The sequence below is a fragment of the Balaenoptera musculus genome, chromosome 4, assembly GCF_009873245.2.
Source record: "Balaenoptera musculus isolate JJ_BM4_2016_0621 chromosome 4, mBalMus1.pri.v3, whole genome shotgun sequence".
Taxonomy (NCBI): domain Eukaryota; kingdom Metazoa; phylum Chordata; class Mammalia; order Artiodactyla; family Balaenopteridae; genus Balaenoptera; species Balaenoptera musculus.
The window spans coordinates 26,082,809-26,109,735 of NC_045788.1; the positions used below are offsets into that span (position 1 = coordinate 26,082,809).

A 26,927-nucleotide genomic window follows, 5' to 3' on the forward strand; every position below is an offset into this window, starting at 1 on the left:
TTGTAATTATCCAGTTTTTTTGTTGAAACAACTGAGTGATGAACATGCTAAATTTCTCATGATTACAGAACCTTCAGAAATTTACTTTAACATTTTTAAGTTAAAATTCGGGCAACCTGATTCCAGAACCCACACTCTAAAGCCTATGAAGTGCCCTTTACTTTCTCATATAACTCTTCAAGTTCTTTAGCTTTCAGTTTAACATGGCGATAAGTGTTAACTTCTATCTTGTTATGTGTGTGTATGTTTTTTTATTTGTTTGTTTTTTTAAGCAACAAGGATCTACTGTACAGCACAGGGAACTATACCCAATATTTTGTAATAACCTATAATGGAATATAATCTGCAAAAAAACCCAAAAAAAACCCAAATCCCTATGCTTACACCTGAAACAAACACAACACTGTAAATCAACTATACTTCAATTAAAAGAAGAACTATGTGGAACTTATATACCAAGATCTATCAAGACAGTATATAGGATGGCCAAGCAAAAACTGGACCGTTACTTAGTATAAAGATCTTGCAGAAAACATAACTCTATTAATGACTTCACTAATGATAATGTTGCTTAAGCAATTAAAAGAAAACTATCTGAAAATGCTTTACTAAATAATCATATAATTTTCCTTTTTAATTTGGTGTGGGTCCAATTTTATAACTAACACTGTAACACAAAGTACTCTTGTTGCTAGTTAGTTTGCCTTGTTGTGTAACAATTTTATGCTAATATATATAGTTATAGAATACCAATAACTAAAAAAACAGTAAGTATTACGGTAAGATTATAGATTCTGAAATACTAGAAATCTCCATATTATGAAATATCTTATGTATTATCACTGAATTTTAAAAAACAGGAAAATGTTCCTTCTAAACTTTTAAAATCAGGTTTATTTAGCTTATTTTTTAAATATGTAAATTCTAAAATTATATCCTATCGAGTATCTGATAAAGACTGTTTATGTCTTCTAGTTCTGCCAATATTCCCAAAATACATCCATGATGACAATGGCATCATTGGGTATAGGCGGAGGAGGTTGGGGTCCAGCTTCTGAGATAGTCATTGAGGAGGGGGCCACACCTCAGTGTGAGTCAAGTTACAAGTAGAATTTAGTCATGGAATAATATGCCTACCTCAGGCATCTCTGCTTACATTTAAATTATTCTTCCATTTTTTTCCCTAAATTTAACCTTTCTTTCCACTATCTCTAGTTCTCGTGTAAGCCCTCATCCTAAACACTCATTTATTTTTACTTTTTTCTCTCTTTTGTTCCACTGGTGTCACATAAGAGATTATGTTCAGTAAACTATCTTCTGGAGAAGAAAAATCAAAATGTGATCAAAGATAAGAGCTTACCAAATTTAAGTTTTAAAACTCTAAAATACCTAAGTGGTTTAATCACTGGTTGCCCCAAAGTATTCTTTGTTTCTTTTCCAAGAGGATGATAATTCTTCATATATTTCCTTTTTCCATATGGGCACCTTGGCTTTTAAAGTATTAATGCCATAGCTCACAGCTTCGAGGGATGCAGCCCTGTGGGCGGAGGACACAACAATGATAAAGCTTGCTTTCGACACTGGAAGCCAAGTGAATGGAACACTGCTATGTGTTGGGCCATTTCTGCCTAATGTCACTACAAATTTTTCTGACTTCATTTTCTGCCATTGGTAGATATGCTTCATACTCTAAGCTAATGACTTTTTTCCCTTCAAAGTTATTCCTTGTAGTCCCTACAAATAGGGATATTGTACCACAGAGTGGAGAAATCACCAGCTGTGAGATTTCATCTACTGAAAATTTCTCAGATGTGAATTTCATTATATCTTTAGATTTCTCTTCAACTTCATTCATATCTTCCCAAGCGGAATAGAAGCACTAACCTCCTATTCCCCGCATTAGGGGGGAATTTTATCTCCTGACTGAAGCAGGAGGAGCTGATCTCCAACCTCGACATATTCTTGACGAACAGCACGTTACCTGATTTCTGACATCAGCCAATCTAGGATGGCGCGTTTCTCTCATTCCACAGCTGCAATGCTTTCATTTCTTGTGGCACAGAAATGGTCTCTGAGCGAATTCCTGCTATTTCAGCACTTTTTGCAAAATACTACACTACAACCTGGCACCGTGGCACCATCCCGTTAGGGAACCCTCCCGAGGTATCCCAGTCCGTGGAGGCGGAGGCGCCTTTATACACGTTTTAAGAAGTGAGGAAAGTTGTATTGAAAGACTGCAATATTATCAACTTGAAAGCTTAAAACTTCAAAGTTAGTAAGTGATGCATCATTTTAGAATCATTTATATCTAATTAGATAATTTTTTAATTAGAACATTTGTTAGAAATAATTTTTTAATGTGTGATTTTGTTACTTTTCATTTTTAATGAGAAATATAAAAATGTTTTATGACTTGTAAAAATTAAAATAGATTAATTTGGACTAAATAATCTCTAATATATTATATTTTGCTGGTCTAAAACCTAGGACAGTGAATTTATTTACATCATGAGCAAATATGTATTATTATGATTTAAGGGGAAATAATCTCTGATAATTGGAAACCTGAAATGGTTATTTATATTGTATTCTAATACGATATAAACATAATTAAATAAAAGCTTTTTTTCAATTAATTTAACCCTAAAATTGTGATCACTAACTTAAAAAATATTAACGACAGTCAAAAAACAATTTCCACATAGGTTCACATTTTTTTTGGAAAACTAACTGTATTAGTTTGCTAGGGTAAGAGATATCAGAGACAGTGGCTTAGACAACAGAAATTTATTTTCTTATAGTTCTGGAGGTTAGGACTCTTAGATCAAGGACTCTCCATCCCCTAAGGGATTTTATTTTGACCCTTATATGAATATACTGCAAGAAAAGGAAAATAATGGAGAGTAATGAACATCTGAAAAGGCACTTACAGAAAAGTAAGACACATTATAAAACAATGACCAAAACGCAGAGAAAGACTATAATAAATGAGCTGAAATATGTGAAGAAAATGTTAGAAGTCAGAAGAACATAAACTAGAATTATAAAAGCTCTTAAATGAGAAGGGTAGACAACAGAAACACATAGAAAGAGATCTTACAGTTCTCAGAAAATAACTTTAAACATTTCAAATATGAAGCTTAAACTAGAAGAAAAATAAGAGCAAATGGACACCAGGAAAAGTTGGGATATTAATCTTTAATAAGGTTTAGAGTGAGGATGTCTATTGTGGGCAAACATCTACCTAAGCAATTAAACATACATACAGATTACCTTGCCAGAGGAAGCAAGATACTCTGTCTATTGAATGGACTGTTTCTGCTGATAATGGCGGATAACTAGAGGCCCTGTAATTAAGCAGCAACTTAATAAAAAGTAATTGTTGGGTCACTTTGTGATGACAGTGGAATAAATGTTTTGGTGTTAATCCAAGATCTGACAGAAAAAGACACATTACAGTCAAATAATTGAAGACCCAGGCACTATCCTTTTAGCCAGTGAATTGTTTCTTTCCTTTGAGCAGGATGCTAGTCTAGGCTATGCTGGACTGTGTTTTAGCAATGTCATTGTGATACCCCATTTTCCTCCTAGTTTGTAGCAAAAGCACTCTCGTAAAGGGTTTTTACTTTGGCAAAGTGTCTGCTAAGACATTAACTTCAAGCTTTAAAGAAATTCAGTAGGTCCAGAATAAGGAAAATTCTGTCTTCAGTACTCAAAGCACCAGAAATAGTAATAATCCTGTAACAACTCTAACATACGGATCATTTACTATTTACTAGGTATTCTGATAATAAATCTTATATAATGCAATTACAGTGAGATGAGATGCACAAGAGGCATGTTTAATCCTGTTGGTTTTTTTATATAACCTGTTTTGTTTTTATTTGATTTTTGTCTTCATCCTTGACACTAAGTGGGGAAAAATAGGTGAATTATATAAATGCCAGAGTGTTCAATTAATTTGGTAAAGATCATTCAGCCAGAAAGTAACAGAAACCTACATTCAAACTTGGATCAGCTGACCCCTAAATTCCATACATTTTACATTATTAATTTAACTGAGTCATTTAGCAAAAAATATAAAATATATCAGAAATGTTTTATTGTTTTTTTTTTTTAATTTTCATAAACTAAGGCATTCAAGGATATTTTCTTTTGTTTGGCCATGTGGACATTTAATTTTATCAAGTTCTTCAAAATCTGTTAATTCTGTTCCCAAAGAGAAGGTAGTGCTTGATTATAAATTCATATGTTTCTGATTAATCTTTCAATGATTAACTAAAATTCAGTGCAACAAACTTTAATAATATGTTTTTTACAAAATATGATTGTGTTAAATTATAAAACATTAAATATAGTCTTAACTGTTGAATTTTTAACACTAGAATGCTCATTTTAAATATGATTCAAAGAATAATAATTTGAAGAAATATGAATACTTGAATCAGGTAATATTTTATTCCAATCCTATAAGTTTTACACCTATTACTTAAAATTAATTAGTTTTCCTCATTGAGAATAAGTAAACAATAGCGTAAAAGTGACCTAGAGGGACTATATTTCAATCAGACAATTTCTAGGTGTATCTTAACATTTGATTTGTCTGTCTCATCTTTGGGGATGCTATAAAGTTTGTTCATTATATAAATAGTTTTCTTATATTTGACTATTATTTCCTTGATTGCCTGCTTAAAATTATTAAAGTTATATATAAAATTCAAAACATTCAAAAGGAAATAAGTCAGAGTAGTTAAATTTTCAGATGATTCTTTTTTATGTTTGTGCCATTATAGTTACAAGGTTGTTGAGACTCAAAACTGCACTATGATTTTAGGACACCCTCTAGATACGATTGTATTTTCTATTTAGGAGAAAGGTTTCCTTTTACTGTTTTGTCTTTCATTCCTGTTTGTGATAACCATTACCACCTGCTTACTCATAGGCTAAATCAGTGAGTGTGAGCCCTGAGACATAAAAAGACAGACTCTGCACCCAGATAGCTACCATAACCCGCAGGACTAGAGGTAAACCTACCAGAAGTTGATAGAACAGGAACTGTCACTAACTTTGCAGCTCTGTCCTCATACTGTCACTGGTGACAAACTCCAAGCCACTACCATCAAAACCAGCACCCTCAACAGTCAGAGTAGAACTCATCAAAAATGAGTTAACAGCTATGCAGTAGAATATTTATAACATGGGGTGTGCTAGTAAATGTTTAATAACCAACTCTTAAGAAAGAAGGAAAAAAGCCCTTATTTGTGGCATTGCTGATTAATATGGCATGAATATTTCCACCAAGGTCTCCTTCAAGCTAGCAATGTCATGTCACTGAATGGAAAGCTGGGGAGAAAGGCACACGATCAGCTCCCTGGGCCAGTCTGAGTCAGCTCCAGCACACTGATGACTGTTAATACAACAGGGCACTGATATTCATTCCCTTAGAAAATGTTTAGTGAGGTCCTCCTATACCAGATATTGTTTCAGGTGTTAAAGATATGTAGTGAACATAGCAGAAATGGTTCTAATTTTTATGAGATTTACATTCTAGTTAGAGCAAGCAAAAAACAAACCTTTAAAGATATATAAGATAATACCAGATTTTTTATAAGTGTTGAGAATCAGTAGACTAGAGTGACCAAGGGTACAGTGGGATTAATTTAAAGCAAGTAGGGAATACTCAAATTCAAGCCGATGCTGAACGATAAGAAGGAAACAGGGAAAGCTCTGGACTGAGAATTTCAGACGGAGAGAACAGTAATGGCAGGAACTAGTGTGGTGTACCAGGTACAGAAAAAAGACAGTAGGTGAGGCAGAGAGTGAGGAAGAAAGTAGGGGGAGATGAAAACAGAAACATGGCAGAAGTCAGATAACATAAAGCCTTAGAGAGAATGGTGAGGAGGTTGGAATTTATTCTAAGTGCAAAGCGAAAACTTTTGAGGGTCTTAAGCGGGAGTGAGACCTGAAATTATTGATATTTTGAGAATATAATAAGAGTAAAGCAGGAAGACAGTCAAGAGTCTACTGCACAAAAACTGGCAGAAAATATTGGCCATACAGACAAAGGACTGTCAAGAAATTTCACAACTCAACAGACAAACCCATTTAAAAATGGGCAGGTTTGAATAAGCATAGCAAAAGAAAATAAGCAAATTCATTCTCCTTTGAATGATGAATAAGTACATGAAAAGGTGTTCAACATCCTTAGTCCATATACTGTTATGATGGCTAAAATTAAGACTCACTTTATCAAAGGTTGGTGAGGATGGTGTAAATGAAACTCTCATACACTGCCATTACACTCGTAGGCATTTAGCAAAGAGGAAAGAAAACATATATTCACATAAGCACTTGTACACAAATGTTCATGGCAACTTTAATTATAATAGCCAAAATACTAGAAACAATCAAATATCCATCAACAAGTGAATGGTTAAACAAAATTTTGTAGTATATCTATGAAATGCAATATTAGCAGGCAACAAATGATAAAATCTCGAAATAATTATGTCAAGTGAAAGAAGTCAGAAAAAAAGACGAGTTAAGGTATACATTTTATATACAGAAAATTCTAGAAAATTCAAACAAACTTTTAGTGTCATGAAGCAAATCTGCCTAGGGGTGGAGAGAAGGGAGCGAGAGTTATAAAGGTGTATGAGAAAATTCTCAGAGGTGATAGATATGTTCATTACCTTCACTGAGGTGATATTTTAATGGTTGTATACTTATGTCCAATCCAATCAAATTATACACCTTAAAAATGCCAGTTCATTGTACTTCAAATGTGCCTCAGTATAAAAGGAGGAGAAAATAGCATTGATTGTATATCCAAGCAAGAAATTATGATGTTCTGAAATGGCAACAGTTTCAGATGAAAGGAAATGTCAGATTTAAAATAATTTTGAAGTTGAAGCTGACAGGAATTTTATGTGGCTTAAGGAGGAGAGTTGGGACAGAGGGAAATGTACACTGATTTCAAGGTATATGTATCTGGAGAGTGGCTATTTCCTGTGTAATTGCTCACCTTCTTCATTATTCTTTTGTACCAACTGATAGAAACATGTTTTGATCTTTCATTACAAAATACTTCTGGCTCATCTTCACTGCATGTGTCTCCACTAATTTCAGTTTCAGCCTCTAAAAAAAATGTTGAAAATAATAATTTGTTCAATCAGATTCTTAGTTTCTGGCTTTCATAACAATTTATTACCTTGGCATTATAGGTGAAGAAACAGGATACTGAAATTTCTGAAACATTAGTTTCATGCTTAGCTATAAATGGATATGTTAACATATTACTCACAACGAATATTAGCTAGGGTCAAGGAAGAGAAAAAAATTTCATTATATATTCAAAATATATAAATTAATGAAGAAACACAGCAAAAGTGATAATATTCTTAAGACTGTCAACATTTATCTCTCATATTGTGCAATAACTTTTAAATAAGTGAACCGTTTAATATTTATAATATTTGTTAGCATTAAAACCATTTTACAAATCAGACAGTTGAATTTTGGAGAATTTAAATAACATCCATGGGCAGTCATAAGTGAGCATTTGATGATGTTAGATTAAACTTGATTACTCTAATTCTTTCTACATCAAACCATCACTTTCTCTAATCCACTTATTATAATCAAGAATATTATTTTAAACCTTTACCTTCAGACACTTTAATTTCAGGTTACTTCTTTTTCCCTCTAGCTACAACATTACTTTTCTTAGCATTAAAAACTTAGAGACTGAGCTGTCGGAACTGAGCTGGATTACTTTTTTTTATTCCAATGTACAGAAAACAGCAGAAGTAATCCCCACCCCATGTCCACCATCTTACTGGGAGAACAGTAACTTATGAACAGTGTACCACTTTTTTCCCTATAGCCAAAATTTGTGAGTCTAGGAACAAAGGAGTTGAAATTGGAATGTCACTTGTTTGGCACATTTGAAAGCTACATGTTTCATTCTTATTCTTTTGAATTCTGCTGGGTTGGAAGACTTAGTACCAGTAAAAGTAGGGATAAGGTAGGTTATGCTATGGCAAATAAGTAAATAAACAAACAAATCTCTTTGGCATGACAAAAATCATTCTTTCCACATATACTTATCACAGTCTGATGCAGACTGGTCAGTATTTTCCATCTGGTAACTACAACAACTAGGACATGTGACCTCCAATTCCATTGCAGAAGGGGAGAAAGGGCGATAGGTTCAAATGGGGTTCTTTTAAGGACCACATCTGGAAACAGCTAATGTTATTTCTGACCATATCACATTAACTAAACTTCAGTCACATGGCCCCAAACAAACTGCAGAAATGGATGGGAAAAGTCTTCCTTTGGGTCTTGAAAGAGAAAGCAATGTGGTAGACACATAGCAGAGTTCCTGCCACAGAACCCAAGAAAGGGATATTTCTACATAGTGAAAAACCATTGATTCCTTTAAATTGGAAGCCAAAATTGCTGAAAATATGCCCTTAATGGACACCTTGTGGCACAGAAGAATGGACAAAAAAATGAGTTATGATGTTGACTGGATAGATTGATCCTGATTATCACATGAAATAACGTTATTGATTTCCAGTGGTTGCTGAGAGAGGTATGTTTGGAATTTAGGGTGTTCTTTGGGATCTGTGAGTGCTTCCATGTAAACATTAAGAGAAGACTACCACAAACTTTGACAGGCAAGATCACTGAGACATCAACTTGATATGGAATTAGTGTTTGGGATATGGTGCCACATAAAAGTTCTGGACAAGCTGAAGTTCTGACTGAAGGTAAACAGAACATAGAGCAGACAGTGAAGAATGGTCCTAGAATCTCAGGACCATTTGCAAAAATGACTCTAACATCTGAACATATAATTTATTCTTATAGCAAACATACTGTCTTCTCTCCCTCTCTCTCTTTATATATATATATATTCATATTTTAACTGATTCTTCTTTTCTTACTCTTCTAACATTAGCTGTACTATTTTATACAAGGTAAACTTTTAGAGATTTACTTTACATATTATGATAGGTTACAGAGTATCAAGATGGGACTTTGAGGAGGTGGTGTAGGGATGCACATCACCTAGGTATCTTGGACTTGGTACAATGTGCCTTGACTACTGGAATGTAAGGTTTCAACCTTTTCAGGAGGTGAGTATGTATCTTCTTTTTTTTTTTCCCCCAGAGGAAAGTTGCATCAGCTTGTGTGAGATGACTTTTCTGTTGGAAAATTTAAGGATAGAAAAAAGCTATATTTGGCACTGAGGAGATGATAGTGTACATTTATCGAATTTTGTGGTCACCCAGAATTTTTGAACACTCTTCTACCCCATATTAAGATATTTATATTAGTAGGTCCTACCTGCCCAAGGGAAAAGCTAGAAATTTATTTTCTCAACTTTCTTGAACATAACGCATAGGCAGGTAACCTAGGCTCTACTAATGAAGTGTAACTGCTTCAGACCTTGACTTGTAAAAGCTACGTGAGGAGGGAGGGATCCTGCAGGAACTAATATCTGATTGAGAGGTAAAGGATGTGTCATGCTTTGCAGAGTGAAGATTTTGACATCTGATTCACAGCATCATGGTATGAGCTGTGTTGTCTGTGCCCTAGGGAAGCAGCCGTGTGGGCTTTCTTAACAGCAGAGTGCAGTGTGATATGGGCATTTGTCCTTGCAGGAAAGTCACCAGATCAGATTCTCTGGTCCTCCTGAGTGTTGATTGACTGTGTGATATCCTTTTATGAATGTTTTTTTCTTCTTTAACTAACCACTGATTCCACTGCTTGAATTTAGGAACCTTAACTGGTATAATGTAGCAGAAGTTTAGAGACACAAACTTACTTGCCCATGGTCACTCCACAGTGGAAGGAAGGGTCAGAAGGAACATAATTCTTCTAACTCCAAAATGTATTCTGCTCCTGTAACTTTCACTCTTACTTTTGCACTATTTCAGAATTGCAGTTTTACACTTTACTTTGGATGGATCTTACTTCATGTCCTCCTGTCTTTCCTTACCCACTTCTAAATTAAATCTAATTTCCTAAACACAAAAAGCTGCTTGGTTTATGTTACTTGGGAATTTCAGGGCTGATATTTATTCTAATTTATTCCCTATCTTCAGAAATGAAAAAGAGGAAAGAATAATGTAATAAACAAGATGAGAAAAAAAAAACATAATATGGAGATGGATGAGCAAATTACCAATTAACTAATTACCAACAGTTATAATTTATCTTCACTGAAATATTTAGACAAGTGTGATTGGCAAATTGAATGTGAAGGGGAATGCATCCCATTTAGTGACTTAATAGAATAGGTAGGTCCAGATTTACAAATGGGATTAACTCTGCATTTAAACTAGTTTATTTTCCATTAGTGCCCTCCAGAAACATTTTGAAAAGAGTGAGTTTTTTTTTTCAAATATGAAAATAAGTGTGTTTTTTCTAGAATTTGGGAATTAAATCTTGCTGAGCAAAGCTCTCATTTGCTAATGGAACTTGAAGAGTGTCACCTAAAAAGTTACTAAATAATCAAGTCAGAATAATTTAAAATAGAGACTGTGTTTTCTCAAAGCCTATTCGTCAATACCTCAATGAAACTGGTTGTGAATACTCTTTACCAGTCAGGGTCAAAGATAGTTTTAATTCTATTTAACAGTGTGTGTGTGTGTGTGTGTGTGTGTGTGTGTGTGCATTTCAGAAGAGAGGTGTAAGTGAGGGGGAAAAAAATGACAAGCCTAAACGGATCATTCCTAGAAGGAGTCTAATCAAATCTATAATGACCTTACAGTGAAGTGGGGGAAGTGTTCTGGTTTCTGATTCAGACCTAGGTTACCCCCAGTCCAAAGAAAGTTATACTTCAGAGTATCTTTTATTTATTTACATTTTACATAGGAAGACACTGTTACTCTCAAGCAGGTTGTTGTACAAAATGACAAATCACAAAAATGCTTCTATTAAAATATGTAAGCAATGAACTCAATCTTGTCAAAACAGAAAATAGCAAGTTATCTGGCTGCTTTCAATATTGTTTTTTACTAACAATGATATGGAAAATGCACTTATAGGCCACGCTTTGTGCTTGTACCCAGAAATGAAGAAATCTAAATAAGCCAATTAGCTATGATAATTACAAATGTGTCACAATTCATTTGCCTACAACTACTAAAGGATAACACACTTCACAGAGTCAGTAATAATGGGCCATAAAGACACAATAAATATTTGACATTTTGGTTCCTCACCCTGTCCTTCACTTTACACTGGCATGCTTTATGCAATGATAATTTTTCCAGTGTGTAAAATGAGAACACCAAGACAATAATGGCCTAATGATAATTTATAATTTAAAAGGTTTACAACACTTTCTTGATGTGTATTTAATATGGTCTGGATCTCCAGATGGTCCCTACACCCTCCATGCTGCTAAGTGCTTAACAGTAACTCTCTTTCCCAGAGCAAATATTCACTATTTCTTGAATTAATGAATTATGAATTTCAATGAATATGAAAGTTGAAAACATATCTACTTTCAAATAGAACTTACTTCACCTCAGAAAATTCTTGTTTTATGGTGAAGATAGGGGTAGATAGAGAATCCTTTGGTCTTATTGTATATTTAATAATTATCTCTGAGGAGGTGAACATGAATCTTTTGTTATTGTCTCACAGGTCCCTGAAACTCTGTTCATTTCTGTTTTTTCTCTACTGTTTAGATTAGGTAAATTCTATTGATACACTCTCAAATTCACTGAATCTATTCTCTGTCATTTTCACTCTACTATTGAGTCCATCTAGTGATTTGTTTTTAATTTTTTATTCCCATTATAGTATTTTTCAGTTATATCAGCTTCATTTGATTCTTTACTATTACTTCTATTCACTATTGAGAACTTTTATATTTTCATTTTTCTTAAATGAATTTTTCATTGATTTTGAAACATTTTTATGGTGGCTGCCTTAAAGTCTTTGTCAGATAACTCCAGCATCTCAATGTTGGAATCAGCTGATTTTCTATTCTCATTCAAGTGTTATTTTCTGGGCTTCCCTGGTGGCGCAGTGGTTGAGAATCTGCCTGCCAATGCAGGAGACACGGGTTCGAGCCCTGGTCTGGGAAGATCCCACATGCTGCGGAGCAACTAGGCCCGTGAGCCACAACTACTGAGCCTGTGCGTCTGGAGCCTGTGCTCCGCAACAAGAGAGGCTGCGACAGTGAGAGGCCCGCGCACCGCGGTGAACAGTGGCCCCTGCTCGCCGCAACTGGAGAAAGCCCTCACACAGAAACAAAGACCCAACACAGCCAAAAATAAATAAATAAAATTTAAAAAATAAAAGTGTTATTTTCTAATTCTTGGTAAGATCGGTGATGTTGGTTTGTATGATGAACATGTTGTCTGTGTTAGGAGAGCCTGAGTCCTATTTAAATTTTTTATTTTAGCAAGCAGTCACTCTGTTTAGGTTATGTGCACTGTTGCTATTCTACCTTGTTGTTCTGTGGCTCCATAAATTTAATTTTCAGAGACTTCGGTTTACTTGGTTTATCTGATGCCAGTGGGGTGCCCAAACCTAGCTGCTGATGGCATCAGAGGGAGTAGAAGGGTTCCCCCAGTCCAGGCCAGTGTCTCTTGGTAGGAGAAAGGAGTCTCAGGTGCCTAGGGACAAAAAGATTTCCAAGGTTGAACTGCTTGTTGTAGGGTTTCCCATGCTAGTGTCACCTAACACCTTGGTGTTATCAGAGTCTCTTGAAAAGCAGTTGTAATTTTGATGATGTTCATATTACCATTTTTTGTAGTGTGTATGTGTGCATGTGTACTCACACATGTAATTTTTTGTTTCGTTTTGCTTTTATGCTTAGTGTTTTGTGCGTCCTAAAAAATATTTTCTACTCAGTGGTGTAGAGATGTTGTCTTCTGTTTTCTTCTAGAAAATTTTTTAACTTTTTGTTTTAGGTGTATGATCCAAAAATTAATTTTCATGTATGGCATGAGGGAGGAGTTGAGAATTTTTTTTTTTTACAAATATTTTTCTGGTTGTTTCAGCACTATCGCATTGAAAAGACAATCCTTTCCCCATTGAATTACCTTAGCAACGTTATAAAAAAAAAAATCAATTGACCTTAAATGCTTGGGCCATTTCTAGACCCTCTATTTTGTCCTATTGATCTATTCTTCTAAAATTAAACCAATACCACATATCTTGAGTATTATAGATTTATATTGTCTTGAAGGCAGGTTGCATGCGCCTTCTAATATTCGTCTTCTGTTCAAGAAGTTTTGGATATTCTAAGTCCTTGAAATATCCACATAAGTTTAGAATCAGATTGTTAATTTTACCAAAACAAATGAACAAACAAAAAACCCTGCTAGGGATTTCTATTGAAATCATATTAAAACTATAAATAAATTTGTAGGGTATTATGTATTGAATTGTGTCCCCCCCAAAATTCATGTGTTGATCTCATAACCCCTAATACTTAAGAATGTAGTCTTATTTGAAAATAGGGTCATTGCAGATGTAATTAGTTAAAAAGGAGCCATACTGGAGTAGAGTAGCCTTCTAACCCAATATGATTGGTGTCCTTATTAAAAGGGGAAATTTAGATACAGACATACACACCAGCAGAACGCCGTGTGACATGAAACTAGAAGTTAGGGTGATACCTGTACAAGCCAAGGAACACAAAAGATTACCAGCAAGCCAACATAATATAAGAGAGCAGCATGGAATAGATGTTCCCTCACAGCCAACAGAAAGATCTTAATTTCAGCCTTCTAGCCTCTAGAATGTGAGCAGTAAATTTCTATTATTTAACTACTCAGTTTGTGGTACTTTTCAATGGCAGCTTCAGAAAACTAATACAAAAAGAAAGGACATCTTAGCAGTATTGAGTCTTCTCAATAAGTTCATAAACCTGTTATTGTTACCCTACTTACTTAGGTTTTCTTTAATTACTCTGAAACATTTCGTAGTTTTTTAGTATAAAGAGATTTTTCATAGCTTAAGTTTTTTTGTTTCTTGATATGTTGTGAGGGATTTTTTTTTATTTTCATTTTCTAATTATCTATGCTAGAATATTAATATTTACTTGATTTTTATATATTGACCATATGCCCTACCTTACTAAATTCACTTGTTAATTTGAGTAGTTACCATTCCAGAATATATGCCATTATTTTATTTTCTTGCATTATTGCCCTGACTAGGACTTCCAGTACAATGTTAAGTAAAAGATAAGAGAACGGTCATCCTTTTCTGATTTCTCATCTTGGATGAAGCATTTAAAATATAACTATTGAGTACTATATTTGATGTAGGATTTCCTTAGTTGTCCTTTAGAAGATTGAGAAACATCCATTTCCCTCTTAGTTTGCTCAGTTTTTATCATGAATGGGTGCTGCATTTTGCCAAATGCTTTATTTCCTATTTAATGACATGATCACTTGATATTCTCCTTAGGCCACCTGCTAACTTACTTTATGTAGATACATATAATACAAATTTTCTTGAATCATGAATGTACTTTTCGACTGCAATTCAATCAGTTAACTCTCTTTTACTTTTCCTGCCTATCAAAAATACACATTTAAAAATGAAATCATTTCTAATAAACTGTCCCAGTCTTTGAAAATAAAGTGCATGCATTCTTCCTGTGACAAAGATGACAAGACTATGTATATATGAATATAAATATACATCTTTAGAGTTTATACTGAGTCAGGCTTCAATGATTTTAATTACTGCAATCACTGTAATAGAAAATCTTTAATGTAAAACAATCTACTGCTTAATGATACAAAAAATTAAGTGGTGACACAAGGTATTTAGAAATATTAAACTTTTGATAGTGTCACATCATTAATAAATCCATTATAGGCCTATCTATAATTTTAGACCTGTGACCTTACCATGTTAAACATATATAATATGCATATTTGAAAAGCAACATTTAGCATTTAGAATTTCTCATGAGGGACTGAATTAATTATCATAAGATTTAGCTATACATCAGAATAAAATTAGGCTTACTTAGCCCCAAATAAGTCATCTAGATCATTTTTTCTACCCCTACAGGATTAATCCTAACTCTGCCTAATCAGGGGGTCTAAAATCCTCAAGCCAACTGTCATAAACTTTCAAAATTGTCACCCAGGGTAAACATGCTATGATATAATTGTCAGCCAGGGCAAACATGGTAAATAGACACTTCAAGAAAAGGTTTAGACATTATTTATGCCTATATGTCTCAGGAAAGTTAACACAATAGAAAATGATTAATTTTCTAGTACTCAGTAAAACTGACCATCAGTTCTACTAATGTATACAGTTACATTATATGCTACATCTTGTCCAGTCAGTGCAAAAAGAGAACAGCTGGTATCTACTCTCAAAGTTGATAACTAAGGAATCCATGAATTTCACGAGTGCAGTACCTGGTGTGGTGTGCCTCCCGGATTCCTTTCAGGAGTCTGGCACTAATTCCCCCAGCTGCCTCTGGTCATTGTCCTCCAGAAGAGAGCTACCTGCTCCTATTTATGCACTCTTCTCAGAGGCAGCCCACATATAATAGCTGGACAATGTTGGGATAGTAAGGCTCAGCCTTTCACCTTGACTGGAGACGACTCTGTGGGACTGTCCAGCTCTGGAGCTTCAGAAGATCTCCCAAGGCTTCTGTTCCAATAGCATCATGGTTAAACTTTCCCCTCTGCCCAGTCCTGCTTCCCCCTTTAGTACTGTTGTTCCCAAGATGTCTTTCCAAACAACCTTCTGCAGCAAATCTCCAACTCAGAATCTGTTTCTCATGGCATTCTACCTAAGATAATGAGTCACAATGTCTCATTTTTAAGAACACTTTACATCTAGAAAGTTTTTTTTTTTTTAATTTATAAAATGCTCTCTCTTACCCTCTAGTCACCAATTGGACCTCCTATATGCTACTAATTATTTTAGTACCAGTTCAAAAATAATCTCCTCTTAGAAGACCTCACCTGATCTTTCGCATCCTTGAGAAGGAGATGTTGCTTCCATTGTGTTACCATACCACTCTGTTCATAACCTTTTTCCAGCATGTATCATACTATTAGGTAGTGAATTATTATTAAGTAAGAGAAAAATTATATTTATCAGGATTTCAGAGGGTTTTAGACAGGCAGACTTCCTGAGGCACTGGAGAAAGGGGAGTAGGGTAGCAGGATGGGTCTCATGAGAACAGAAAGTAGAGTAGAGAACAAGGAGCCACTGTTCAGGCTGCTCCATGTGGCAGGTGGATAACTAGAAGGGAGTGGGTAGGCTTCAGAAGGCAGGGGAATATCAAGGTCAATAGCATTGATGTGGATGTGACTGAGGCTGCACAGGGGACTCTATGATTCTGCTCTATACACTGAGAGTTAAGAATATGGGACTATATCCACACCGCTGAGCACGATTGTATCTCTCATGGAATATGGTAAAGGGGGCCAAGTTTCATTCAGGTTTTATATGGACAGAAATAATACAAGTTGCAAGATCTGAGAGCGAGAAGCTTCAAAAATAAGGCACAGAAATGTAGCAATGGCACACTTGGCATCAGAAGAAGGCTCTTAGGAGTCTGGGCCTTCCTCCCTGGAGGCATTTGTAGCTTATGAGTGGATTGTATGGATCTTCATCTTTCTCATCATCCTCCTATTGGTAGAGCTACAGTAATGCGATCAGATTTCAGTGTGTCATCCTAGTGGAAATGTCTACTCATAACTATATATCTATATAGCTCTATAAGCAGAGCTCAATGTTTAAAGTGTTTCCCTCACTCTAATCTTTTATAGCAAATCCAGATTTTCACTGATCTCTCCTCTTTCTTTCAAGGCCACTATATTAGAAGCAAGAGTTTATCTCTCTCTAGGTTACATCTTCCCAAGACTAAACAAAGCCCTGAGAACTCTTATTATTATATTTGCTCAACAGTTATGCCTTATTAGGAATACAAAATTTATCCCTAATATATATCAAAATATTTATCAAAAAAAAGGATTCTTAACTGGTAGATGTGTATTTTTGTACATAAAAACATATTTTTTATAAATTACAATAAATCAGAAAGTTCACAAATCGGTATATTCCGTTTCAGTATATTTTGTATTTTTTTAAAGAGTAAAGATTTTGATTCATGTACTTGACTTTTCTAGTTCAAAATGCCAATTTCTGAACATAAGTGGAATCCCTATTGGAAGTGAAGATAATTTCCTACAGTGAAAAGGAGCTCAAATCATTTGGAAATTAAAAAATAACAAAAACAAAAAGTAGCTACAATAGCTCTCCATCTGCAAAGCATGCTATAAAATGACAATTGGGGGGCAAAAAACTGCAGTGCTGTGAATATATAATGTAACACAGAGAACTGATAAAATGATATGCCTGGAATTATGTCTCTCCTATGTTGTATAAATGTCTTACAGCCAAACATTTTCAAAAAGATATTAAGAATTTCAAAGAAAAATGTAGCAGATGTAGCAAATACTTGATTTCAAGGTTATTAAAAATGATAGAGGCCAATTTAGCAATATCTATATGATCTCTGAGAATGATAGAGTTTAAAGGTCTGTAAATCCCATCCCTTATTTTGGCTATTTCAATAGAGCCCTCAGAACTGAAAATACAGCAATCCATGGCCTCTTAGCCAGACACTGGCTGCTTATCACAACTTAACAGTGAGATGAAGCTTGTCAAGAAGAAAATATGGAGCATTTTAGTGGAAAATCCACTAAGACTAGGCTGCATACAATTATTTGATAAATTTAAAATAGACCGGATTGTCAGAATTATTTCCCAGCAAAGACATTGCTGAATGACAGAGAACTGATGTGTTGCAGAAATAGCTGATAAGGGACTAGACTGCAGCCAACACTAATCAAATCCCAGACTCTAATAGCCCAAGGGAGTTCAAACTCTTCAAGCCAGGGGCACAAACTACAGCCAATTCCATCAGAGTCATTATAACAATATATTTATATGGTAAGCGTGTCTTCCTTCACAAACATAATGATAAATGCTAACCTTCTCTCCTTCAACACCTCCTCTTAAACACCCATGGGATTTAAAAGCTAGACCAGAAGCAGCCATACATTAGAACCTGTTCAGAATACTAGGCAGCATTCTGCGCTTGATATTTGAGGACCTAAGCAATTTGACTTATCCCTCTAAGTTATGTCTAGTTAAACTGGACAGCTACTGGAGGTATATGGAATGCAGTCTTAGATCAGATTCCCTAGAAGCAGACCTGGAAATAAACATTTGGGTACATGATATGAAGGAAAGGCTCCCAGGAAAAACTAGTAAGGGGGCAGAGGAAGGAGAAGAGAAGAGAAGTGGTGTCCAAGCAAGATGCCATCTCAGGCAAAGTCCTGCCATCTCAGGAAGCATCAGCCTGATTCCAGGCTGTCTAGCATACTGTCTTGATTACTGTAGCTTTGTAGTATAGTCTGAAGTCAGGGAGTCTGATTGCAAGGTAAGCCACTGCTGAGTCATCCTGAGCAGGGGAGCTTGGCTCTTACATTCTAGCACCAGTTTAGTCATTGGCTAAAGGCTTCCTCCAGGAACTAAAACTCCCAGGCACTTATAGGTCTTACAGCTTATACCTTAGGGCCAGCAGGCTCCAGTAGCCCAAGGGTTTTCTTCTGATAAAGATATGCAGGCTCTGGCTGTTGGAAGAGAAACTGTACCAGGTGGGAGTAGGGGAGGAAAGAAGGGAGGACAAGAAACAGTAAAAGCGATCCAAGGAAATGTGAGGAGAACATCAACAGTTTTCACTATAGGGGCCATTCCTAAGGATGCTTGTACAGCATAACTGCACCACTTTGTTAAGAATTCTTAGGAATATATAGACTCAAGCTATAAGAGGGACACAAAGAGAAAAGCCCAAGAAAGGAGCACCAATATCCAGTTGAGGCACAGCCCAGGCAGAAAAATTCTCATTACAGAGGAGACATCTGAAAAGAACTTTGAAGGATGAATGTGCTTTTTCAAAAGAGCATATGTCACATAGCCTTCTAGAAATAAAAGTAGGATGAACAAAACTGCAGAACTAAAAATATATAGGGTAATCCTGAGATACACTGAATAAAGCATTCTGGGTTATCTATTGGAGGTAGGGAGTGATAGACTTTGAAAAGTGAATAAGCCTTTTTATGAAGCCTTTTTAATCAAAATCAATGGTCAATAATTTTTTCCATTAATTATTTTCTATAATATATTTTTAACATCTTTATTGGAGTATAATTGCTTTATATTGTTGTGTTAGTTTCTGCTATATAACAAAGTGAATCAGCTATACATATGCATATATCCCCATATCCCCTCCCTCTTGTGTCTCCCTCCCATCCTCCCTATCGCACTCCTCTAGGTGGTCACAAAGCACAAAACTGATCTCCCTGTGCTATGTGGCTGCTTCCCACTAGCTATCTATTTTACATTTGGTAGTGTATATATGTCAATGCCCCTCTCTCACTTCGTCCCACCTTATCCTTCCCCCTTCTCTGTGTCCTCAGGTCCATTCTCTACTTCTGTGTCTTTATTCCTCTCCCCCTAGGTTCTTCAGAACCTTTTTTATCTTTTTTTATATTCCATATATGTGTGTTAGCATACGGTATTTGTTTTTCTCTTTCTGACTTACTTCACTCTGTATGACAGACTCTAGATCCATCCACTTCACTACAAATAACTCAATTTCATTTCTTTTTATGGCTGAGTAATATTCCATTGTATATATGTACCACATCTTCTTTATCCATTCATCTGTGGATGGACACTTAGGTTACTTCCATGTCCTGGCTATTGTAAATAGAGCTGCAGTGAACATTTTGGTACATGACTCTTTTTGAATTATGGTTTTCTCAGGGTATATGCCCAGTAGTGGGATGGCTGGGTCATATGGTAGTTCTATTTTTCGTTTTTTTAAGGAACCTCCATACTGTTCTCCATAGTGGTTGTATCAATTTACATTCCCAACAACAGTGCAAGAGGGTTCCATTTTCTCCACACCCTCTCCAGCATTTATTGTTTCTAGATTTTTTGAGGATGGCCATTCTGACCGGTGTGAGGTGATACATCATTGCAGTTTTGACTTGCATTTATCTAATGATTAGTGATGTTGAGCTTCTGTTCATGTGTTTGTTGGCAATCTGTATATCTTCTTTGGAGAAATGTCTGTTTAGGTCTTCTGCCCATTTTTGGTTTGGGTTGTTTGTTTTTTGATATTGAGCTGCATGAGCTGCTTGTATATTTTGGAGATTCATCCTTTGTCAATTGCTTCATTTGCAAAGTTTTCTCCCATTCTGAGGGTTGCCTTTTTGTCTTATTTATGGTTTCTTTTGCTGTGCAAAAGCTTTGAAGTTTCATTAGGTCCCATTTGTTTATTTTTGTTTTTATTTCCATTTCTCTAGGAGGTGGGTCAAAAAGGATCTTGCTGTGATTTATGTCATAGAGTGTTCTGCCTATGTTTTCCTCTAAGAGTTTGATAGTGTCTGGCCTTACATTTAGGTCTTTAATCCATTTTGAGTTTATTTTTGTGTATGGTGTTAGGGAGTGTTCTAATTTCATTCTTTTACATGTAGCTGTCCAGTTTTCCCAGCACCACATATTGAAGAGGCTGTCTTTTCTCCATTGTATATTCTTGCCTCCTTTATCAAAGATAAGGTGACCATATGTGTTTGGGTTTATCTCTGGGCTTTCTATTCTGTTCCATTGATCTATGTGTCTGTTTTTGTGCCAGTAGCATACTATCTTGATTACTGTAGCTTTGTAGTATAGTCTGAAGTCAGGGAGCCTGATTCCTCCAGCTCCGTTTTTCTTTCTCAAGATTGCTTTGGCTATTCGGGGTCTTTTGTGTTTCCATACAAATTGTGAAATTTTTTTTTCTACTTCTGTGAAAAATGCCATTGGTAGTTTGATAGGGTTTGCATTGAATCTGTAGATTGCTTTGGGTAGTATAGTCATTTTCACAATGCTGATTCTTCCAATCCAAGAACATAGTATACCTCTCCATCTGTTTGTATCATCTTTAATTTCTTTCATCATTGTCTTATAGTTTTCTGCATACAGATCTTTTGTCTCCTGAGGTAGGTTTATTTATTCTCCTAGGTATTTTATTCTTTTTGTTACAATGGTAAATGGGAGTGTTTCCTTAATTTCTTTTTCAGATTTTTCATCATTAGTGTATAGGAATGCAAGAGATTTCTGTGCATTAATTTTGTATCCTGCTACTCTACCAAATTCATTGATTAGCTCTAGTAGTTTTTTGGTGGCATCTTTAGGATTCTCTATGTATAGTATCCTGTCATCTGCAAACAGTGACGGTTTTACTTCTTCTTTTCCAATTTGGATTCCTTTTATTTCTTTTTTTCCCTGATTGCTGTGGCTAAAACTTCCAAAACTATGTTGAATAATATTGGTGAGAGTGGGCAGCCTTGTCTTGTTCCTGATCTTGGTGGAAATGTAACAAACAGAAGCCCAGGACCAGATGGCTTCACAGGCGAATTCTTTCAAACATTTAGAGAAAAGCTAACACCTATCCTTCTCAAACTCTTCCAAAATATAGCAGAGGGAGGAACACTCCCAAACTCATTCTACGAGGCCACCATCACCCTGATACCAAAACCAGACAAAGATATCACAAAAAAAGAAAACTACAGGCCAATAGCACTGATGAACATAGATGCAAAAATCCTCAACAAAATACTAGCAAACAGAATCAAACAGTACATTAAAAGGATCATACACCATGATCAAGTGGGGTCTATCCCAGGAATGCAAGGATTCTTCAATATATGCAAATCAATCAATGTGATACACCATATTAACAAATTGAAGAATAAAAACCATATGATCATCTCAATAGATGCAGAAAAAGCTTTCGACAAAATTCAACACCGATTTATGATAAAAAACTCTCCAGAGAGTAGGCATAGAGAGAACTTACCTCAACATAATAAAGGCCATATATGACAAACCCACTGCCAACATCGTTCTCAATGGTCATTAATTTTTTAGCGATGGGGAGTAATTAACATTCTGAGAACTAAGGAGTTATGATTAAATATATGTATTAGGAAGGACAATCTAGCAACAGTGTGTTAGTTGACTTGAAAGTGCTTTAAGAACCCTACAATCTTGAATTTGGGTCCCAGAAAAGAGAATGAAAAGCAGAAGTATTGTAGAAATAGAATCTACAAGGTTTGACAGCTTCCCAAATAGAGAATTCAATGTGGGTATGGCTTTTTTAATCTGGGTAACTGAAAACATTTTGGTGTATTTAATTTCAGACAAAAATCAGTAGATGGTTTGGGAAGGATGATTCAGTTATTTTGTTTGTTTGTTTTTATGCACCCTGATTATTTGCAAAACTGATTTGAGGGACATTACTATGCTAGAAGTAAAATAAATTATAAAAATAAGTCTAAGAGTGCTTCAGTAAGGCGAGCAAAATGCTTTCACCAAAACACAGAAACAAAGAGCAAAGACAGTTTTTAAACATGTGATGTTAACTCCAGCTGGTGCCTATTACAATCATTAGTAAATGTCTGTTTCTTTGCATATTTTTGATCATTAAACATTATATGGATAGCACATGCTTAGAAGAAAACAAACTAGAACAGATGATGTTGATGTCAAACAAGGTAGACCTGAAGGGCAAACACTCACAAGTCATTACGATTTGGTCACTTAAGGAGATGGATATACATGCCCAGTTTGAATATAGAAGTAGGCTGCATTATTGGGTTCCTTGGGAAGTAAAATTACTTCAGGAAGATACCTTGTCAGAATGAAAACAGAGGAAAATTGTGTAAATATGTAAATATACAATATATATTTGAGAACTTGTGGGAAGTAGCGCACCTACTGCCTACCCCACATGGTCAGTCAACGTAATCAGTAAATCCTATGGTCTGATAACCACATAGTGATATATGTGGTCCCTCACATGTTCTATCAACTAGTTGGCATCTTTGCCTCGTACAAACCATACCTGGGAAAAGGTGGAGATTCACTTTCCTTATGTCTCCTGAGAGTGGACTTGGATTGCAGCAAATCAGGCTGCAAATCAGGTCTCCCTGTCACTGTCTTCATGTTAGAGAGGTGATCACCTAGAGGGGTAAACAGAACCAGGAGATAATATATGCCACATGTGTGACCTCAAAAATCTAATGGTCATTGATATTGCATAAAGGACAAATCAGTTAAGCCATGGGGGGGAAGAGAAAGAGAAAGAGGAAAAAATGTATATATTCTTTATATTATATATACATAAATATAAAAGAAGCCCCTGATGAGGAAGTTTTAAAAAATCTTAATTTTGTAGCAGCCTGAGCAAATGGATTACCTAGCTCTCTTTCTCTATTAGAGGGGAGCATAGAAACATATGGCAGAGACGTTTTGAAAGGAAGTTGCTACAGAAAGAAGTCCTTTATATATTGGGCTGAAGTAACTTAATAACAGACATAGGTATAAAAGGGTGGTGGGATAATCATTCAGCAATCATTCTTTTATTCATTCATTCATTCTTTAAATGTTTATTCATTACACACATATTATAAGCCCAGTAGAGAATATTGTTACTAAAAATGTAGCAAGGAAAAAATCTCAAATGGAACTCAAAATCACTTTCCATAAAGAAAAATATTGATAAATTGGACCTTAAAAATAAAAAATTTTATTAATCAAAAATTCCCTTAGAAGTATACAAAGTCAAGCCACAGTATGGTGTAAGATGTCTGCAACATGAAATCAACAAAGGGCTAGGATCCAGAATAAAGAACTCTCACAAATAATAAGGAAAAAGACAGATAATCAAACAGAAAAATGAGCAAAATACTTAAGTAGACACTTCATAAAAGAAGATATCCAAAAGCCCAGTAAACATTATGGAAATATGCTTAAGTGCTCAACCTCATTAATAATCAAGAAAATGCCAACTTAAGATATAACACGAGTGTAATGTGAAATCCTGGTACACATTCACCAGGACACTTCAAGTGAGAAACACTAATAAACTGTTGGCAAGGATGTAAAGCAAGCAACTAGAACTCATGAGAGTAAAACATAGCTTAATCACTTTGGAGATTAGCATAGTGATGCCACCCAAAACTGAATACACACATGTCCAATGCCTATGCTATTTAACTCCCAGGTATATTTTCAATGAAAACATGTATTCCCCAAGACACAAGTAATTGATTATTCAAAAAAGCATTATTCAGAATATTCTTAAACTAGAAACAACCAAAATGTCCATCAACTATACAATGAATAAGTAAATTGCCATATATTCTATCAGTGGAATACTATAGAGTGATGAAAATAATTAGCTACAGTCCACACAATAAAATGTATTAATTTTAAAAGTAAAATATTAAGCTAAACAAGCTACATACACACACACAGGCATGCATGCTAACACACACCCACACACCCTTGCTATGTTATTCAATTTCAGAATAGACAAAACTAAAAAAAAAGTTCAGAATAGACAAAACTAAAAAAAAAAAAGGTGTTGTGAATAAGAGTGGTTACTTTTGGAATGGAGGGAGGAAGGAGAGATTCAGAGATGGCACAAGCTTCTTGAGTACAAGCAATATTCTATTTTTACCTGTCATGCTTCATGTGTTCACTTTGCAATATTTTATTGAATTCTATATATTTGATTTTTATACTTTCTTAATAAGTTTTATATTTCTATAGATAAATATTTTTAAAAGTGAACTCTGGATATGAAAATGTAGATAAACCACAATTAATTTATTTCACTCGTATTTCTTTTTCTTTTATGTATGTATGGCAGGTAGAATAATGGCCTCCAGAGATATCCACATCCTAAAATCCCCAAAATTTGTGATTATGTTACCTTATATGCTAAAAGGGATTTTACAAATGTGACTAAATTAAAGATTTTGAGATAGGAAGATTACCCTGGACAAAGGTCCTTATAAGAGAGAAACAGGAGGCTCACTGTCAGAGAAGTTAACGTGATTACAGGAGCAGATGTGAGAATTGGGGAGAGATGGCAGTGGATGGAGAGAGGGAAGAAAGAAGAGAAGAATGGAGGGACAGGGAGAGAAATCTGAAGATACTCTGCTGCTGGCTTTGAAGATGGAGAAGTGGGCTTAGCCACGGAATATAGGCAGCCTCTAGAAGCTGGAAGAAGTAAGGAAAAGGATTTTCTCCTATTGCTCCAGAAGAAACACACCCCTGCTGACCCATTTTGGACTTCTGATATCCAGATCTGTAAGACAATAAATCTGCATTGTTTTAAACCATTAAGTTTGTGGTAATTCATTACAGCAACAATAGGAAATTAATATAATATGCAAAATGGTGGTGATTTATGAAAGAGTTCAGAACACATCACCCCAAAATATGCCACTGGAACATATTGACTATTTTAAGTTAAAGGCATTTGGAAAAGAGCAGATGCAAGAAGGACACTCTGACCTTCTTCTATTTTTTTTTTCTTCCCTGAAAGCAAGAGAGAACAGTCATGGGAAAGATGTTTTCTTTATACGATGAGGAAAGAAACATTCTCACCAGAGATGGGAAGTTGAGGTGGAGAGAAATCTGTACAAATAAAGCTTGTTAAACCAATTCTTATCCTCTTAGTCCCTTTTTCATGATTAACTACCCTAGCCCAACCCCTTTTGACTTGTCAAGGTTTCATAATTTACTACTCTTTGTCCAACTCTGTATATAAACATTTGACTCTAACTGAAACTTTGGGTTTTCATTTTTCTTATGAAGACTCCTATATACGTGTTAAAAAAGTACTAAAACATTTATGCTTTTCTCCTGTTAATCTGTCCTATGTCCGTGTAATTCTTAGGCACAGCCAGAAACGCTAAGACAGTAGAGGAGAAATTTTTCCTCCTCTGCATTAAAAAAACAAAAACCTAGGTCTGACTGAGTTGTAAAGATCTTTTTTCCAAAAACATAAAACTAAATTTTTAAATAAGAAAATATTATATTATTGATTAATTAAAAGTCACTTTTTACTTAGTGATAGGTAAAAATAGTTGTATTAGCTTACCTTTGGTGAAATATGGAATATATTTCTGTAATGGCTGGATTTTGTATAATGAACATAATGAAAGTGTATTTACTTTCTTCCATTAGAACCCATTCCTTAGTTCAAAAAGCTTAACCTATATAAGATTAATTGTAGGATATGTTTATGAAAATGATGGCAAGTGAATTCATTTGGGCTAGTGGGCCTTACTGTCACTGCCTGGGGAAATCTGAAATAAATAGATCTCTGCCACTACTCATTGGAGGAGCTTCTTACAGCTATGCATGTGACTGTGAAAATAGGCTTCTTTGAGGAATAATTATATTTTTGAGGTACAGTCTTAACCTCCAAAGTAAATTTTGAATGTGTCACATAACATGTATTCCAAATGGACTATCCAAAACTTACTCTCCAAAATTTGGTAAAAATTTATCCAGCAATTTTCCCAAAATGTGATAACAAATAAAGACAATCAGGAAAAAAAAAAAAGGTCCTTTTACTCACACAGATTATTTTTCTATTGACCGTAACTGGTAAAATATTTTGACGTTCTATAAAGCCATCATTGCTCCCTGAATCTATTATCACTGCCCTGTACTTTAGGATATATACCAGGATGAGGGGTGAGTCTGGCTACTGTGAATTGAGAACTAGTCTGAGATAGTTGCTATCAAAATGGCAGAACCACTAGGTGTAAAAATCCACCTCACTTATTCCAGATCAGAACAACTGGACACCATCTAAATGCTGTTGCTATTTCACTCATGACTGGAATAAATGTAGGACAAGATGAGATTCTAAAACGCTTTAAATCACAGAAAGAGATGGCAAAATACTGGCTTTGATTAAATCATTTACAAAGAAGTAAGTTGCCATTTAAAAAGATAAGACTTTAGATAACTGTCTAAAG

The 26,927-nt window shown here is 35.1% G+C and overlaps 1 pseudogene; it reads right to left on the minus strand.

Annotated features, from left to right (window-relative positions):
* Positions 1 to 1,398: 1,398 nt before the first annotated feature.
* Positions 1,399 to 1,958, minus strand: LOC118893892 (annotated as a pseudogene).
* Between the last annotated feature and the right edge of the window lie 24,969 nt (positions 1,959 to 26,927).